This window comes from Phyllobates terribilis, unplaced genomic scaffold, assembly GCF_046119375.1.
Source record: "Phyllobates terribilis strain yellow unplaced genomic scaffold, ASM4611937v1 Scaffold_13__5_contigs__length_258822181, whole genome shotgun sequence".
Classification (NCBI taxonomy): domain Eukaryota; kingdom Metazoa; phylum Chordata; class Amphibia; order Anura; family Dendrobatidae; genus Phyllobates; species Phyllobates terribilis.
In genome coordinates this window covers 118,922,690-118,941,059 of record NW_027362773.1, presented here as the reverse complement: position 1 = coordinate 118,941,059, position 18,370 = coordinate 118,922,690, and positions in this window count along the sequence as shown.

Sequence of the window (18,370 nt, the reverse complement as noted above, 5' to 3'; positions counted from 1 at the left end):
CCTTCTCATCCCTACACCTAATAATGAAGTGGTCATCTCTCCCTCCGTCTCACCTCCTCCTCAGATCTGTTCCTCAACATACAATCCTCTGTCTCCAAACACAGACAGCCACCTCACGCTCTCTCCTGCTCCCACTAATATCACTTTCTCTGCTCCTCCTCACTGCTGGCAATATCTCTCCAAATCATGGCCCTCCTCATCACATCTCCACAGTCACTTCTACCTCTCATCCACAATCTATCAAATTTCCGCAACCTGTCTAACCTATACCCATTGCCCATCCCCCCCTTCCCCAATCCCACCAACAGGAGCTCTATGGAACGCTCTCTCCGTCTGCAACAAACTTTCCTACATCCATGACCTTTTCATTACTAACAAACTTTCCTTCCTTGGCATCAATGGTATCTGACTCACCCCCTCTGACATGGCCTCTCCAGCTGCACTTTCATACATTGGATTCCACCTTTCCCACACCCCTCACCCCATTGGCAAGCATGGCAAAGGAGTTGGTTTTCTCCTGTCAGATAACTCTACTCTGCTGCCCGACTAATCCACCTGTCCCCCCGCTATTCACTGGCCTCTCCCCTCTGTCAATCCCTTCACTAGCTCCCCATTATCCAGAGACTCCAGTTGAAAACCCTAACCATGGCATACAAAGCCATCCACAACCGGTCTCCTCCATATAACTGTGACCTAGCGTCCCGGTACTTACCTGCACGCAACCTCCGATCCTCACAAGATCTTCTCTACTCCCCTCTTATCTTCTTTTCCCACAATCGCACGCAAGATTTCTCCTGTGCATCTCCCTACTCTAGAACTCTCTACCCCAACATATCAGACTGTCGCCTACTGTGGAAACCTTCAAAAGGAAGCTGAAGACCCACCTCTTCCAACAAGCCTATAACCTGCAGAAACCACCGCTCCACGACCAGCTGTACCCTCACCTACTGTATCGTCACCCATCCCTTGTAGACTGAGCCCTCGCGGGCAGGGTCCTCGCTCCTCCTGTACCAGTCGGTGATTTGTTTTTGTTCAAGATTATTGTACTTGTTTTTTGCTATTTATATCCCTTTTCACATGTAAAGCTCCATGTAATAAACGGCATTAAAATAATAATTTAATAGGGGGAGGTTAATTTGCTGTGAAGACTTCAGCACTCCGAAGAAAGTCCAGCAAGTCCCAGTATCACCTCCTACATAGGATTCAGCTATGGAATTGGTTCAACACCAGTGCAGAGCTTGCTGAAGAATGGCAGCAGGCAGGCGTCAGTGCTGTTAGGGACATATGGAAGAATGAATGTCCGGAGAAGAAAAGCTGAGCGCTACTTTGAGTCCAGTGTTATGCCAACAGTAAAGCACCCCGAGAAGAGTCATGTGTGGAGTTATCCATCATCAAAAGGGAGTGGGCTCACTCACAATTTTGCCTAAGAACACAGCAGGAGCATTTTTGGTGATTAACAATGCATTTACCAGCATGATGGAGAATATGTCACAAGGCAAAAGTGACAACTAAGTGTCTGGGTAACATTAACATTTTGGGTTCATCGCCAGTAAACTCTCCAGATCTCAATTTGATTGTGGTCAATCCTCAAAAAGCGGGTGGACAAACAGAAATGTATGTAGTCAGCTCCAAGCAGTGATTAGACAAAAATTGTCCGTAGTCAGTCAGGATTTGGCCCAGCAGCCGATATCCAGCTGCCAGGGCGAAGGGAGCGAGCCTTGAAAAATAAGGGTCAACACTGTGAATATTGAATCTTTCCATAAACTTGATGTATTTGTTAATAAAAGTGTAAAACTTATAAAATGCTGATAATTGTACTACAGTAACCACAGAAACATCTGACAAAGATCTAAAAACACTGAAGTGAACACCAAAATTTGTATCAGTCACATTACTTAATTGGCAGTTGGCTCTCAAGCCTATGCAGCTTGGAGTAGGACAACATGTATAAAAAGTATCAAGTGATCAAAATACTCATTTGCCTAATAATTCTGCACACAGTATATAGTGCAGGGGACTAACCACATCCACTGGAAGCTAGGCTGCTCCCCGGGACTGAGGCTGCCCCCCGGGACTGAGGCTGCCCGGGAGCTCAGTGTGTGATGCGCAGTCATCCGCCATGTCTCCCCAGTACTCAGCAGCCTCACCACCCACCACGGTAAAAGCAAGAATGTATGGGCTCCTTCCACGTATGATGTCATTTCCGAGGGCGTGTCCTGACTGTGCATTATGGGCGTGTTCTTGTTTAGCACCAGGCGCCATAGTCTCATGCAGAGAGTGACACAGCTGCCGGTGAAGCTGCAGGAGGAGGTCAGTGCTGCGGGGCTGGTGGCGGCGGCGGCTCTGGGGGCACGCTGTTAGGTGTGTGGGGGCTCTGTGGGGATGCTGCGGGCTGGTGGTGGTGGCGGTGGCGGTGGCTCTGTGGGGGGGATGCTGCAGGTTTGAGGAGGCTCTGGGGGATGGTGGGGGTTCGGGGGAGAAAGATGCACGCTTGAGGCTTGTAGGGGCTCTGTGGGGACGCTGCGGGGCTTGTTGGGGCTCTGGGGGGATGCTGCAGGCTTGTGGGGGCTCTGGGGGGACTGTGGGCACTCCAGGGGGATGATGTGAAGCTTGCATGCACTCTAGGGGGACGCATGGTGTGGGACTGTGGGCACTCTAGGAGGACGCTGTGAGGTTTGTGGGGGCTGTGGGGGCATGCTGTGAAGTTTGTGGGGGCTCTGGGGGAACAGTGCAAGGTTTGTGGGTGCACGCTGCGGGCTGGTGGTGGCTTTGGAGGGATTCTGGGGTGATGCTGAGGGTTTGTGGGGGCATGCTGCGGGTTTGTGGGGGCTCTGGGGCCATGTTGTGAGGTTTGTGGGGGCATGCTGTGGGCTCTGGGGTGATGCTGCGGGCTTGTGGGGCCTCTGGGGGGGACTGTGGGCACTCTAGGGGGACGCTGCGAGATTTGCATGCACTCTAGGGCGACGCATGCTGCGGGACTGTGGGCACTCTAGGGTGACGCTGTGAGGTTAGTGGGGCTCTGGAGGCATGCTGCGGAATTGTGGGGGATCTGGGGGATGTTGCGGGCTGGTGGTGGCTCTGGGGGGCATTCTGCGGGTTTGTGGGGGCTCTGTAGGTATGCTGCGAGGTTTGTGGGGGCTCTGGAGGCATGCTGCAGGTTTGTGGGGGCTCTGGGGGGATGCTGCGGGTTTGTGGGGGCTCTGGGGGGATGTTGCGGGCTGGTGGTGGCTCTGGGGGGATGCTGGGGTGCATGCTGCGGGCTTGTGGGGGCTCTGGAGGCATGCTGCGGGTTTCTGGGGGCTCTGGGGGATGCTACGGGCTGGTGAGGGCTCTGGAGGGACGCTGCAAGGTTTGTGGGGGCACGCTGTGGGCTGGTGGTGGCTCTGAGGGCATGCTTCAGGATTTGGGGTGATGCTGCAGATTTGTGGGGGCATGCTGCAGGTTTGTGGGGGCTCTGGGGCCATGCTGCAAGGTTTTTGGGGGCATGCTGTGGGCTCTGGGGTGATGCAGGTTTGTGGGGGCTGTAAGGGCCTGCTGGAGGCTCTGGGGCAAAGCTGCGGGGCTTGGGTGGACTCTGCGGGGCTTGGGGGGCCTTTGGGGAGTCACTGCGGGGCTTAGGGGGATGCTGCGGGGCTTGTGGGGGCTCGGGGGGGATGCTGTGGGCACTTTTACGGGGACGCTGCAAGGTTTGCATGCACTCTAAGGGGACGCATGCTGCGGAACTGTTGGCACTCTAGGGGGACGCTGCAAGGTGTGTGAGGGCTCTGGGGGCATTCTGCGAGGTTTGTGGTGGCTCTGAGGGGATGTTTCAGGATGGTGGGGATGCTGCGGGCTTGTGGGGGCTCTGGGGGGATGCTGCGCGCTTGTGGGGGCTCTGGGGGAGCTTGGGGGCACTCTGGGGGGATGCTGCGGGTTTGTGGGGGCTCTGGGGGGATGCTGCGGGTTTGTGCGTGCTCTGGGGGGATGCTGCAGGCTGGGGGGATGCTGGAGGGACGCTGCGGGCTGGTGGGGGCTCTGGGGGCATGCTGCGAGGTTTGTGGGGGCTCTGGAGGCATGCTGTAAGGTTTTTGGGGGCTCTGGGGGGATGCTGCGGGTTTGTGGGGGCTCTGGGGGGATGCTGCAGGTTTTTGGGGGCTCGGGGGGGATGCTGTGGGCACTTTTACGGGGACGCTGCAAGGTTTGCATGCACTCTAAGGGGACGCATGCTGCGGAACTGTTGGCACTCTAGGGGGACGCTGCAAGGTGTGTGAGGGCTCTGGGGGCATTCTGCGAGGTTTGTGGTGGCTCTGAGGGGATGTTTCAGGATGGTGGGGATGCTGCGGGCTTGTGGGGGCTCTGGGGGGATGCTGCGCGCTTGTGGGGGCTCTGGGGGGGCTTGGGGGCACTCTGGGGGGATGCTGCGGGTTTGTGGGGGCTCTGGGGGGATGCTGCGGGTTTGTGCGTGCTCTGGGGGGATGCTGCAGGCTGGGGGGATGCTGGAGGGACGCTGCGGGCTGGTGGGGGCTCTGGGGGCATGCTGCGAGGTTTGTGGGGGCTCTGGAGGCATGCTGCAAGGTTTTTGGGGGCTCTGGGGGGATGCTGCGGGTTTGTGGGGGCTCTGGGGGGATGCTGCAGGCTGGTGGTGGCTCTGGGGGGATGCTGCTGGTTTGCGCGTGCTCTGAAGGGATGCTGTGGCTGGTGGTGTCTCTGGGGGGATGCTGTGGGGGACACTGCGGGCTTGTGGGTGCTCTGGGGGCATGCTGCAAGGTTTGTGAGGGCTCTGGGGGCATGCTGTGAGGTTTGTAGGGGCTCTGGGGGCATGCTGCGAGGTTTGTGGGGGCTCTGGGGGCATGCTGCGGGTTTGTGCGTGCTCTGGGGGGATGCTGCAGGCTGGGGGGATGCTGGAGGGACGCTGCGGGCTGGTGGGGGCTCTGGGGGAATGCTGCGAGGTTTGTAGGGGCTCTGGGGGCATGCTGCGAGGTTTGTGGGGGCTCTGGGGGCATGCTGCAAGGTTTGTAGGGGCTCTGGGGGATGCTGCGAGTTTGTGGGGGCTCTGGGGGTATGCTGCGGGCTGGTGGTGGCTCTGGATGGATTGTGGGGGCTCTGGGGGGTTGCTGCGGACCTGTGGTGGCTCGGGGGAAGGGGGGGGTGATGGTGCATGCCTGTGGGGGCTCTGGGGAAGGGAGGGGTGATGGTGCACGCCTGTTGGGCTCTAGGGAAGGGGGGGGGGAGATGGTGTATGCCTGTGGGGGCTCTGGGGAAGGGGGGGGGATGATGGTGCACACCTGTGGGGGCTCTGGGGAAGGGGGGGGTGATGGTGCATGGCTGTGGGGCTCTAGGGAAGGGGGGGATGATGGTGCACGCCTGTGGGGGCTCTTGGGAAGGGGGGGATGATGGTGCATGCCTGTGGGGGCTCTGGGGAAGGGGGGGGGATGATGGTGCACACCTGTGGGGGATGTTGCACGCTTTTGGGGCCTCTGGAGGGGTGGTAATATTTGTAGAGGGCAGTCTGCTGGGATTTGGGGTGGGGGCTTATGCTTGGGGAGGCGGCTGGTGTGGGTTTGCTTGAAGGGGTGGGGACTGGTGGGATTTGGGGGGTTTATGCTTTTGGGCCCTCTGGTTGATGTGGGGGGATTAATCCTGGGGACCCTCTGTGGGGGGATTTGGGGTGGGGGGTTAATGTTTCATTGGATGACATAAAAAACCATGGGTGTATGTTGCTGACACTATGCAAAAAAAAGTTAGCTCTTCCCCAGAAGGGTGCATCATCAACTGGCATGAAGCTAATCCTTTTTAGCTTAGTGTCAGTAGGAGGCAGACACGGGTCTGGACCCAGGCCCATCTCTACCTTAGGGTGTTTTCACATTGCGTTCTGTGTCCCCGTCGGGGCATACGTCTGATATCCCCGGCAAAACGGGGTTTGGACGTATGCGCGCGCTGACGGTGACCATAGACTGCAATGGTGATGGCAAAGCGAACGTGTGCTTTCCGGAGTGTACGCCCACAGGAGGCGGACACTCAGACATAGGCTACTGTGTTTGAGAGTCCGCCTTGTAGGCGTACACTCCCGAAAAAAGTGCATGTTAGCTCTGCCATCACCATTGCAGTCTATGGCCCCCGTCAGCGCATACGTCAGACCCCGTTTTGCTGGGGATTTCGGACGTATACCCCGACTGGGACACAGAACGCAATGTCTACTGTATGCAGCCTTAGGTTGTTTTTTTTTTTATTAATGATTCCCCTTTTTCTTTCAGATACGGTTTGTGAGGGCGACAGTGGAATTGTTTCACTACTGTATCCTCTGTGGTCTACGAGGCAGGACCCTAACACAACAAGAGTGTTTGGGATTACCTGGCAGACTGTCCTTGGCACTAATCCCCTGCCCACTTGCCCCCCAGATCCAGAAGGATCAGGTTATCTCATGCCCAGCTTCATTATCGGTCAGCGAAGAAGGATTCAGGTTCTTCACTATAGATATATCCTACCAAGCAGTGAGGGTGCTCGATTTGCCACCTGCACGCTCTCCACCTATCAGGGCACACTTTGCATTCTGGTGCACAAGATTCCTGCACGTGTTTTTCCTGACGCTGCCTCTTTCTCCTCCTTATTCTACTCGGCCCCATCTTTCTGCCGCCAGTTTATAACACTGCCGCAGCTCACCTGAACTCTGCTGCCTCATCGCCTGGTTCTGCCGTATCACCACCACCTTCAGCCTCTCAAGCTCCTCAGGATGCAGTGTCTGAGTAAGCTCTGCCACCGGGGGCAGCTCTTTATCCACAGCCTAGCTCCCCTCTAGCACCTGTTTCTTTGTCTTCTCTCTATACCTAACCCCAGGGAGTCTCATTCCCATTGTCCTGCATTTTGCATGTTTCTCCTGTAACAAAAGGTTTCCCTCTGGTCAGACCTAGTCCCTCTGTCAGGACTGCATTCCGCCCACAATGTCACCTCCCCAGGAGCTCCTCACTGCCTATAACGAGAGTGTGCCACCCCCTGCAGCCGCCTATTCAGCCCTGGCAGCCGGCAACATCACCATCCACATGGCCTCATAGCTGAAATCATGGAACGTGGATTCAGCTTCCAAAAAGTCCACCAGCCTCACCTTCCAGGGCTCCCGCCTTTTCGAAGAGCTAGATAAGATGATCTCTAATGCCATGGGGGGTAAGAGTATTTTGCTTCCGCAACAGAGGGCCAAATGCCCTCCTCCCAAGAGACGCACAGTCCAGTTTTGGTCCTTTCGGAAATTTTCAGTGTAGAACTGCAGCCAAAAGGACAACTCTCCGGCCCACCAGGAAAAGAAGAGACCTTCCTTTAGGCTAGCCCCCTCCTGGCATCAACGAACTCACCAGCGCCGGTCCGGATCTAGCAGATTCTCTTCAGTAGGACGCGGTGTTCCCACCTGGGATGTTTCTGAGGGTGGATGGCCGTCTCCTTTGGTTCCGGGATGAGTGGCTCTCAGTAGTCAACAACGCTTGGGTCTGAGATGTTGTCGACTACAGCCACAAAATAGAATTTTCCACGCTGCCTTGTTTTCGAGACCAATTTCCCCAAAGACCCCCTTCACCTATTCCCTGGTGTTTCAAGGCTATTGATTTGATATCCAAAGCAGGCATCATGATCTCAGTTCCAGGATGCTGAAACATCAGACACCGGAGGCAGGCTGAGGGGTTGGGGCAAAGCCAAAAACCTTACCCACAATCCTCCCATAAATGCACTTTTATAAAATTAGAATTATTTCTATACATAATGTTAAAATGTCATTTATATAATATTTATTGAATTAAACGTTTGAGATTTCTGTGGTAATTGTTATTTGTTTATTTTAAACCTGTTCTGAATGTAAATAAAACATTTATCTGATTAAGTTTCCACATCGTATTTTAGCCTTTCATTTTACTCATAGGGCAGGAAAAGCCCATGATGCATCTGTGTAAACCATGTAAAAGGTACTATAATAACATGGCTTAGAAAGGTAACTCACTTTCGAAACAATGAACTTCACTTGTACAAGCTCCATAGATGAAAACCTGCTTAAAGGAAATCTGTCACCTGGTTTTCCTCATATAAAGTATGACCACCACCTGTATGCCCTAGAATGCTGTATATAAGTCCCCAAGCCGATCTGCATAACGTAAAAAAAAAACCCTTATATTAGACTCACCTACAGGGCGGTCCCGTCCAATGGGTTCTGTGGCGCCTCTGAGGGTTCAGTAGCCCCAGGGGTACTGTACCTCAGAAAGAGATGTGGTATCTCCTCTTCCAGGTAAGGATGGAGCATCACACAGAACCCCACTACAGACTCAACACTACACCACTCCCATTCTGAAGGGGGTCAAAAGCACCATAGTGCTGCCTCGGCCCGGAATAGAGGAGTTGGGAGGGGGGACAAAAGTCAGGGGAAACCATGTAGTGGGTGAGGGTGGAGGACACACTTACAGGAAACACCTATAGAACCATATATAATAGGTGGCCATCTTAGAATCAAGGTCTTTTGATTGTGGTCTTCTGTCAGGGTCCAGCAAGAGTCTGTAGCTGGCTGAAGATTCACGGTCCTCGTTCTCTGGCCTTGAGACGAGGAGCGGGTCAGAGTTAACCAGTGTCTCTGCCTGGTCAGGGTCCCGTTCTAAGAAGGCCTTGGAGGGGAGCAGAGGAGTTAGGCTCCACAGGCGAAAGGATCCCAGGGGGATACGGACGGAGCGGAGTCGCCACCTGTATCCTTCACTCTGGCTTAGCCAGAGGGACTCCTGCCGCAAGAGGGGTGACCGGCCTCCGATATCTGACTGTGTACTTCATGTCACTGTTGGAAATGCCCGGCGGCTTAGTGGATCCCAGGGAGGAACACAAGCGGGAGGAACAAGGAGGAGAGGAACACACTAAGGGGGTCTGGACAGGTGCTCCTGATCTACCTGGGAAGTGCTGAACCCCCTTCCTGATGGCCGCAGCGCGCCGCGAGAAGCAGAGAGAAGCTTTGTGGCTGAAAGTCCATCTACAGTGAGTAAAAACCTGGATGATTTCACATACCGTCTCTTCTTGTTTATACCTGCGCGGCACTGCACCTGTGACGCCCAGCTGCGCTTGGTATCACAGATCCTAGAAGTGTGCATTAACGGATTCCTCCACAAGAGGCCCTCATAAGCATTCACACACCTCCACCTTCCACCTCAGACCACCAGAGGGAGCCCGTTAGGGATATATAAAGGGAAGGTGGAGCCAGGCAGCCCAGAAAGTGATTCAGCAGTTTCCTGCTCAGACACAGAAGGACTCAGTGCAGTCGAGCCAGAGCCTAGCAGTTCCTGCAGAAAGAGTTCAGTACAGTCTGTAGAGTGATTCCAGACTAGAACTCACAGAGCTCAGAATAGAGAGCTAGGAGTGTGCTGACGCTCTGAGAGCGGCGAAGAAGAGCAGTGTCCCAGCTGCAGTGTGTATAGCCTAGTGAGGGCCCCGAGCTGGGCCGAAGGCGAGTGGAGAGTGAGTACATAGGGGGCAGAGGATCTTAACCAGCTCACCCCGAAGAATTTACCGGACACCTGGTCCGAGTCTACGTGGATCTTCAGGACCAGTAGAAAACGACCGGAACCCCTGGCGAACTACATGTCCCAGGATCACCAAAAGCTGATACGTACCAGGGTCAGGAATCACAGAGACCCCAAAGAATAGGGAGAGTGATCTCCAACAGAAGGCCCTACTTCAAGGTCAGCAGGTGCAGAACAGAGACAAAGTTAGGCCTAGCTCCAGGCAGGTCAGAAACTACTACGCAAAGGCAAGAAACAGGAGGCCCTACACCCGCTCATTGGGGAGGATACTGATATGCACCCTTCACCCTACAGTGCTCCGGGATGTGCCTGAATTTCCATCAGTAAAAGGTACTGAAGTGACTACCATGTCCGTCCCCGTTCTTGCTCTGACCCGGATGGGTCTCTCATGTCCTGCATCCCCTCTGCATACGCTGCCCTGAGGCCAAGCTCCACCTGTGGGGAGCTATACCATTGAGCTGCCTTATCACTGGCCTCAGTGGACTGCCGCAGCGCTGGTGTTTCTCACCAGAAACAACAGGTGGCGACACGAACTCTTATAAAAGTAACAAATATCCACCCTTTTAAAGAGTGACCCCAGGGTACGGGCCCGGGAGCCGACCACCGTGACATCCCTAAAGGCCAGGTAAAGGCCCGGGTACCGAGTCATCCCCATCCCCTGGGCTAGTCACACCCATCATACCTCCACACATCACGCTATACTCTGCCATGAGGCCCAGCTCCACCTGTGGGGAGCTACACCATCCCAGCTGCTAGAACACCGGCCTCAGAGGACTGCAGCAGCGCTGGTGGCCCTCACCAGAAACCACAGGTGGCGTAGTGGAACAACCACCTATCCAAATGCCCATCTTTTTAATGTGACAGCCCTGGGCACGAAACGGGCCGCGGCCACGACGACATCCCACCACACCGTACAACAAGGCCCGCCGTCCGAGTACTCCATCCCAGGGAGGGCGTCACAGTTTCTCTAGTGTTAATCCGGTGCCTCCTCTTCCTGAGATTGCTGTCCTTCTTTCTTCAAGTGGATGACGTGTCCTACATCATCCAGATAGTGTCTTTCATCGCTCTCCTGCACAGGCGCACTTCTCTCTGCCTTTTTCTCCGCACAGAGCAGAGAAGTGTGCCTGCGCAGCAACGTGATGGCAGAGGCTGTGTGGCTGATGTTGGACGTGTAATCCACATGAAGCAGAGAAGGAGGACAGTGTCGGATGAAGACCAGTGACATCCATAGGACTGGACGTTACTAGATTGTGCCTGCTGTGCCCTTGACCACACGTGAGGACGGTACTAGATGGTGCCTGCTGTGCACCAGACCACATGTGAGGACGGGACTAGATGGTGCCTGCCGTGCCCCAGACCACACGTGAGGACGGTACTATATGGTGCCGGCCGTGCCTCAGACCACCATGAGGATGGTACTAGATGGTGCCTGCTGTGCCCTTGACCACACGTGAGGACGGTACTAGATTGTGCCTGCCGTGCCTCAGACCACCGTGAGGACGGTACTTGATGGAGCGAGATGTGATGTCCCAGATGTGCTCAATGGGATTCAGGTCTGGGGTACGGGCGGACCAGTCCATAGCTTCAATGCCTTCATCTTGCAGGAACTGCTGACACACTCCAGCCCATGAGGCCTGGCATTGTCCTGCATTAGGAGGAACCCAAGGCCAACCGTACCAGCATATGGTCTCACAAGGGGTCTGAGGATCTCATATCCTAATGGCAGACAGGCTACCTCTGGCGAGCACAAGGAGGGCTGTGCAACCCTCCAAAGAAATTCCACCCCACACCATTACTGACTCACTGCCAAACCGGTCATGCTGAGTATGTTGCAGGCAGCAGATCACTCTCCACGGCGTCTCCAGACTCTATGACGTCTGTCACATGTGCTCAGTGTGAACCTGCTTTCATCTGTGAAGAGCACAGGGCGCCAGTGGCGACTTTGCCAATCCTGGTGTTCTGTGGCAAATGCCAAGTGTCCTGCACGGTGTTGGGCTGTGAGCACATCCCCCATCTGTGGACGTCGGGCCCTCATACCACCCTCATGGAGTCGATTTTTAACTGTGCAGACAAATGCACATTTGTGACCTGCTGGAGGTCATTTTGCAGGGCTCTGGCAGTGCTCCTCCTGTTCCTCCTTAAACAAAGGCGGAGGTAGCGGTCCTACTGCTGGGTTGTTGTCCTCCTATGGCGCCCTCCACATCTCCTGGTGTACTGGTCTGTCTCCTGGTAGCGCCTCCAGCCTCTGGACACTACGCTGACAGACACAGCAAACCTTCTTGCCACAGCTCGCATTGATGTGCCATCCTGGATGAGCTGCACTACCTGAGCAACTTCTGTGGGTTGTAGAGTCTGTCTCATGCTACCATGAGTGTGAAAGCACAACCAACATTGAAAAGTGACCAAAATATCAGCCAGAAAGCATTGGTACTGAGATGTGGTCTGTTGTCCCCACCTGCAGAACCACTCCTTTATTGAGTGTGTCTTGATAATTGCCAATAATTTCCATCTATTGTCTATTTTAATTGTGCAACAGCATGTGAAATTGATTGTCAATCAGTGTTGCTTCCTAAGTGGACAGTTTGATTTCACAGAAGTTTGATTTATTTGGAGTTATATTCTGTTGTTTAAGTGTTCCCTTCATTTTTTGAGCAGTGTAGTTTAGAGCATATCTGCTATGTTATAGGGGCCTCATCCACACTAAAATACATTTTTCTGTTACTAACGTCATACACTGGGGGACATCTCAGGTTGCCAAGGGAGGGTGGTTCACTGCGATTGAAGGGGGGTTGGTGATACCAGACAAATTGTTAGTGAAGGTGTAAGAGGCAAGGAACAAATGGAAGAGGTGATGGGGGCGAGCAACAGTCAGAACATGAAGAGGATAATCATCCCCTCTCTGTTCGTGTTTGGTGGGAGGGGACAGAGGAAACAAGTTTCAGAATTACCCAACCACCAACACAGCATGGGCTTGAACCTCTTGGAAGAGCCCAACATATGAGTGCCTTCTTGCTGCACTATCTGCAACATGATCCCCGTATAGTTATGATTCTAAATAATGCTGACTGCGAATGCTGGAGTATCGAAACACGTTTTTACACAACCTTAACCCCATAACGCTCATTGACGGACACTGCACGGCATGAGCGGGTGTAAGTTACTGCTCCTTGCCGTGCAGTGTCCGTCATAGCTTTGAACTGGCACAGCGTGTAAACACAATGTGCCAGTTAAGTGCTGACAGCTGAGCGGCACGAGAAGGGGTGCAGGGACCCATGCCATCAGTCCCTGCACCCAGATCGCTGCGATAGGTCAGTCAATCTGACTGACCGATCACAGCATGATGACCGATCACAGCATGATGGAGCAGAAGACGCTGAAATTTCAGCGTCTGCTGCCCGATCAGTGCCGGAGCTCAGCGCTGCCAGTTGGTGAGCTGCGGTACTAAACAGCCAGGAGCGGTGCCAGCGCCGCCCCTGGCTGTTAACCCCCTGAATACTGCAATCGAGTGTGAGCGCAGCATTCAGGAGACAAGGCAGAGGGCTGGGAGCTCCCTCTGCCTTCAGGTCGGCGCCCCCGTGACGTCATCGCGGGGGGCCCGACCGTTGCCATGGTGACCATGGGTCGTCATGACGACCCCCAGGTCACCAAGCTATGGAAAGCTCCTGGGACCAATGGACAGCATGGTCTCACGAGCTTTCACTATAGGTATAATGTACTGCAATGCTAGTGCATTGCAGTACATTATACCTATGAAAAAAGTGAAAAAGTGCAACTCCCATAGTTGAGACTAAGTAAAAAAGTTTTAGAAAAATTTTAAAAAAATTGTAAAAATCGAAAAAAAAAATGTAAAAAAAATATATATATTACACTAATAAAAAACGATTTTTAGCTAAAAAAATAAAAATAAAACAAAAAAGTACATATATTTGGTATCACCGCATCCGAAACGACCGGATCTATAAACGTGTCACACTAGTTAACCCTTTCAGTGAACAGTGTAAAAAAAAAAAAAAAAATTACGAGAAACTGTGAGTTTTCATCAAACCGCTGGAAAAAAGTGGAATAAAACGCGATCAAAAAGACGGATGTAAATAAAAATGGTACCACTGAAAACGTCACCTTGTCCCACAAAAATCAAACCGCCATACAGCTCCATCAGCCGAAAAATTAAAAAGTTACAGCGCTCAGAATAAAGCGATGCAATGATAATTATTTTTTCTTTAAAAGTTTTATTATGTAAAAGCTCAAAAACATAAAAAAATTACATAAATGTGGTACCGCTGTAAACGCACTGATCCGAAGAATAAAGTTTATGCTGCACGAGGAACGCCGTAAAAGATAAATAAAACCAATTCTTCACCTGCTGCAGATTTGGTCATTCTGCCTCCCAAAGATCGCAGTATGGCTCGGCGCACATTTATCCTGCACTCTGAGCTGAGCGCTTACATCGGGGTTTCCGTGTAAATCTCTGAAATAAGTGATTCAGACGGAAACCCCTGATGGAACATTCCCTGTAATGAGACAAATGGAGGCGGTGTCCATCTTTTTAGGCGTAAATAAAAGCGCGGTCGGCCACAGTTTTGTGCACCTCTGAAAAGAAGGATAACGCTGAACAGAGGCCAGACGGAATCAAGAGTAACTCTGCTGCCTCATCTCATTATAGTGAATAGATCCCTCAGGGGTTTCATCTGAATCACATCATTCGGAGATTTAGATGGAAACCCCAAAGTAAGTGACGCGCCCCCAGAGCCGTGGGGTACTCGGCAGCCGGGCCTATGGATGCTGGTGGGGGATATCACGGTGGCTGGCCCGGTCCGTGGCCCAGGGCGGTCAACAAAAGGGGAATATTTACAGGGGATTATAAGAGTTTGTGACGCCACCTGTGGAATGCGGCTAAAGGGAGCCGCCGCTGCGGAGCAGTCCTCTGAGGCAGATGTTAGGGCAGCTTATGATGGAATGGCTCCCCACAGGTGGAGCGGGCCTCAGGGCAGCGTGAGTGTAATGGATGGTGGTGCAGGGGAGAGACGGCCAGGACGGTTCAGGAAGAAATGACAGACACTCACACGGGGGTGCGCTTTGGTATCTTTACTGGTGTTGGTGCAGGTATGGTCCAGGCTACTCGGTAGGCAGGGTGCACTTCTGGACTCTCCTGATCCGTTGCTTCCACTTGATAAGCTTGTTATGCCAAGTTTTTAGCAATAAGGTTCGGATACGGCTTTAAAGAAGGCAACCCTTTGCGATATAACGCAATTTTATTTATAATAGTTGATTTAAAAGGTAAAATACATAATTAAAGGAATAGTATGATATGATGATATTGCATACACTTTTGTATATGTTATAATACAAAGGTTAAGTACATATATATATATATATATATATATACTCACTTCGTCACCAAGGAGCTTTTAAACATCATCTGTCTGGAACATCAGAGAAGCAATTTCACCAAGACAGAGAGACCCATGGAAGTCTTCACAACACTGCATGGGCAGGTACATACAACACTACACATCAGTGCAGGTATAACTTATGGCTTCCGTCTGTATCATGATTCCAGTGACTTTTATAAGGCTTAGACAATGGAAGCATAAAACTGGTTAATGTTTATAAGTATGAGTCGTCGATAATACAGAATTGGCCAGGTTCTGTAATCTCGAGAAGTTTACCTATAAACATTGTTTTAGACAATAGATCTGTGTATTTCTTATGGAACATAATGGTAAGTGTACATACATTATCTGAATCAGTATTTTGGTTACAATAACACTATTTGTCAAAGCAAATATAACACTGGTCACTTGTGTACAAATCAGGATAATGAATCTTTGAAACACACAACTTGATAGACCATAGAACAATTAACATTGTCTTACTGCATTGACACCTAGCAAACACTTTGTGGATAGCATGCATCAAGGACAGTTCATGTAAAAGAACTACTTTATCAGTATCAGAGTATATCAATGATATTACACTGCAGTATATTGCAATATATTCCACACTTGGTCTAATGACCACACTTTATCAAAGCATATAAACAATATGTTACAATATGTAGGCTATAAGATATCCATATTTTTATTAGCACTACAAAGCTTCTGACCTACCTGGAGCTAGGCCTGGCTTGATTACTGTCTCTCTCTCTTGCACCTGCTGACCTAGTGGTAGGGCCTTCTTTTGGAGATCACTCTCCCTGGACGTTGGGGCCTCCGTGACTCCTAACCCTGGTACTGTAGTCAGCGTTGGTCGACCTGGGACTTGTAGTCCTCCAGGTATCCGGTGGTCCCAACTGGGTATAAAGGGACCCTGTAGGCGCGGACCCGGTGTCCGGTGTAAAGTTCGGGGTGAGCCTGGTACGCTCCTTTGCCCCCTTAACCCCTCTCTCCTCTCCTCTTTGCCATTGGCCACACTCGGGGCCCTCACTAGGCTTCAGTGCCTGCTGTAGGCCTTGACTTGCCTAAGCACAGCAGCCAGCGTGCTGCCTCTTCATTGGTCTAAGTGCCAGCACACTCTCTCTCAACTGAAACTAACTGAACTCACTCAACTCTGAACTAACTCACTGATTGCCTGGCTCCACCTTTCCTATATATATGTCCCTAACGGGCTCTCTCTGCTGGTGTGAGGTGGAAGGGTGGAGGTGTATGAATGTAGTGAGGGACTCTTGTGGAGAAGTCCATCCATGCACATTTCCTTAAAGTCTCAGTGAGATCCAATAACTGGTGTCCATCTCACTGGTGAAGATGAGCAGCATGAGGGACCCGTCCGAAAACCCTCAACGTAGGCCCTGGGCGTGGCTGCAGGGCATAGGTGATCCAGGTGCTGGACCACATCTTCGGCCACGCCAAATGGGTTTTTGTTCAGTGGTCACTTAAGGGGCACTCCAGGGAGTGCAACTATTTACAGGACAGTTTTTGGGCTGCTCACAGTCCTCAGCCTACAAGTCTTTGTACCCTGACGGGTAACTAAAGGCACATATATTTTCAGTTTATACAATAAACAATAACAGTATGCAATGCACAACTGGGTAACTATTTACACTGCAGGTATTTCTAACTTATTCCTTATACCTGACAGGGTCCTGGCTTTTTGTACTTCGTGTTGACCTACATAGTACTGGGGTGTTGTTGATGTCCATGTTTGCACTGTCTGCTACCCTGTCAGATCTACGTGTGGGTAAATTGTAGAACTGTCTTAACCTCTCTATGGGACTGGCAAGTACACTGTTTACTGGGCCTTCTGGCTCTGCTTCTACTGGTGATCCTTCTTCCGGGGATTCTTCCTGAGCAGGCTCTTCTGGGGCACTTACAGGTCTTACTTGCAGTGGATGGTCTTCTGGCTGTTGGTAGAAGTGTATCACAGGTATTATTACAGCTCCATCCAGTTGAGGCCAATCTGCCGGGAAATCTCCTAAGACAGTACGGAGTACATCTTCTTTGGGTTCTTCAGACACTATAAGACGTACTTCTTCCTGTGGCTTCAACAGACCTGGGCACAACTTCAAGTGGTCTCTTGAGACTGCTGCAGTTGTCTTACCTCCATCTTTACTGATTAGACAGGTTTTTCTATTGTCGAACCTGGAATCCAACACAGTGTAAGGCTTTCTTTCCCATTGGTCGTCAAGCTTGTGGTTTCTTCTCTTTCGCTTCAGCGCAACTTCTCCAGGTGCTAAGGGTTCTGCTGGTGCACTCTTATGGAACTGTGCTTCCTGCTTATCTCTCATCCAATTTAGACTGTCTTCAACACAGGCTTGTACTCTCTTGTACTGCTCCTGTCGGGTCGTATCCCAGTCTTCAGTGGACAGATCTGCTTCTGGCTCTACCACTCCCAGCTCCAGGTCCATGGGCAACTTTCCGGGTCTTGCTCTCATGAGGTACGCTGGAGTACAATTGGTGGAACTCACAGGTATGTGATTGTACAGATCTACCAGGTCAGGTAGTTTGTCTGGCCACTGATTCCTTTCTTCTAGAGATAAAGTCTTCAGCAGGTCTATGACGATATTGTTCATCTTTTCACATAGACCATTGGTTTGAGGATGGTACGGCGTAGTCTGAATCTGTATACACCCATACAGATGGCAAAACTCTTTGAACAGCTCGGCTTCAAAGGCAGGGCCTTGATCCATCAGCACCTTATCCGGGTATCCATCTGGCCTGCAGAAGAATGCTTGAAACGTCCTTGTTGCAGTTTCTGCCGTCAGATCCTTGACGGGGGCTACCACCAGGAACCGGGAGTAGTGATGCACCATGGTCAGGGCATAGGAGTATCCTGACCTGCTGGGTGACAGCTTGACGTGATCCAGGGCAACGATCTCCAGGGGCTGGGTGGTCTTGATGGACTGCAAGGGTGCTTTCTGGCTGCTGTAGTCTTTTCTTATGAGGCTACAGGGTCCACAATCCCGGCACCTCATCTCTATGGAGCTCCGAATTCCAACCCAATAAAACCGACTCTTCAGGAGGGTTTCCAGTTTCTTCCAGGCAAAGTGCCCTGCTCGATCGTGGTAGGCCTCCAACACCATCTGGATGTCTGTCCTGGGCACTACGATCTGCCATACCATCTCATGGGTCCTAGGGTTGACATACCTCCGGCACAGCTTCTTTCTATAGATGAACAGCCGGCTTCTCTCATTCCACAGTTGCTTGGCTTGTGGAGGAGCGTCCTTCTCCAGGGAGGAACCTTCCTGGGTTATCAGTTCTTTGATACGGCTGACAACTGGGTCGCTGTTCTGGGTCTCCTTCCAATTGTGATGAGGTAACGGGTTTAGTGTCTTACCGCGATACCTCCTGGAGGTGCGCTGCTCGTGTACCATCCCATTTCTGTGGAAGGCAGGTAGCTAAATCTCCTCCAGGTCATCCACTTCT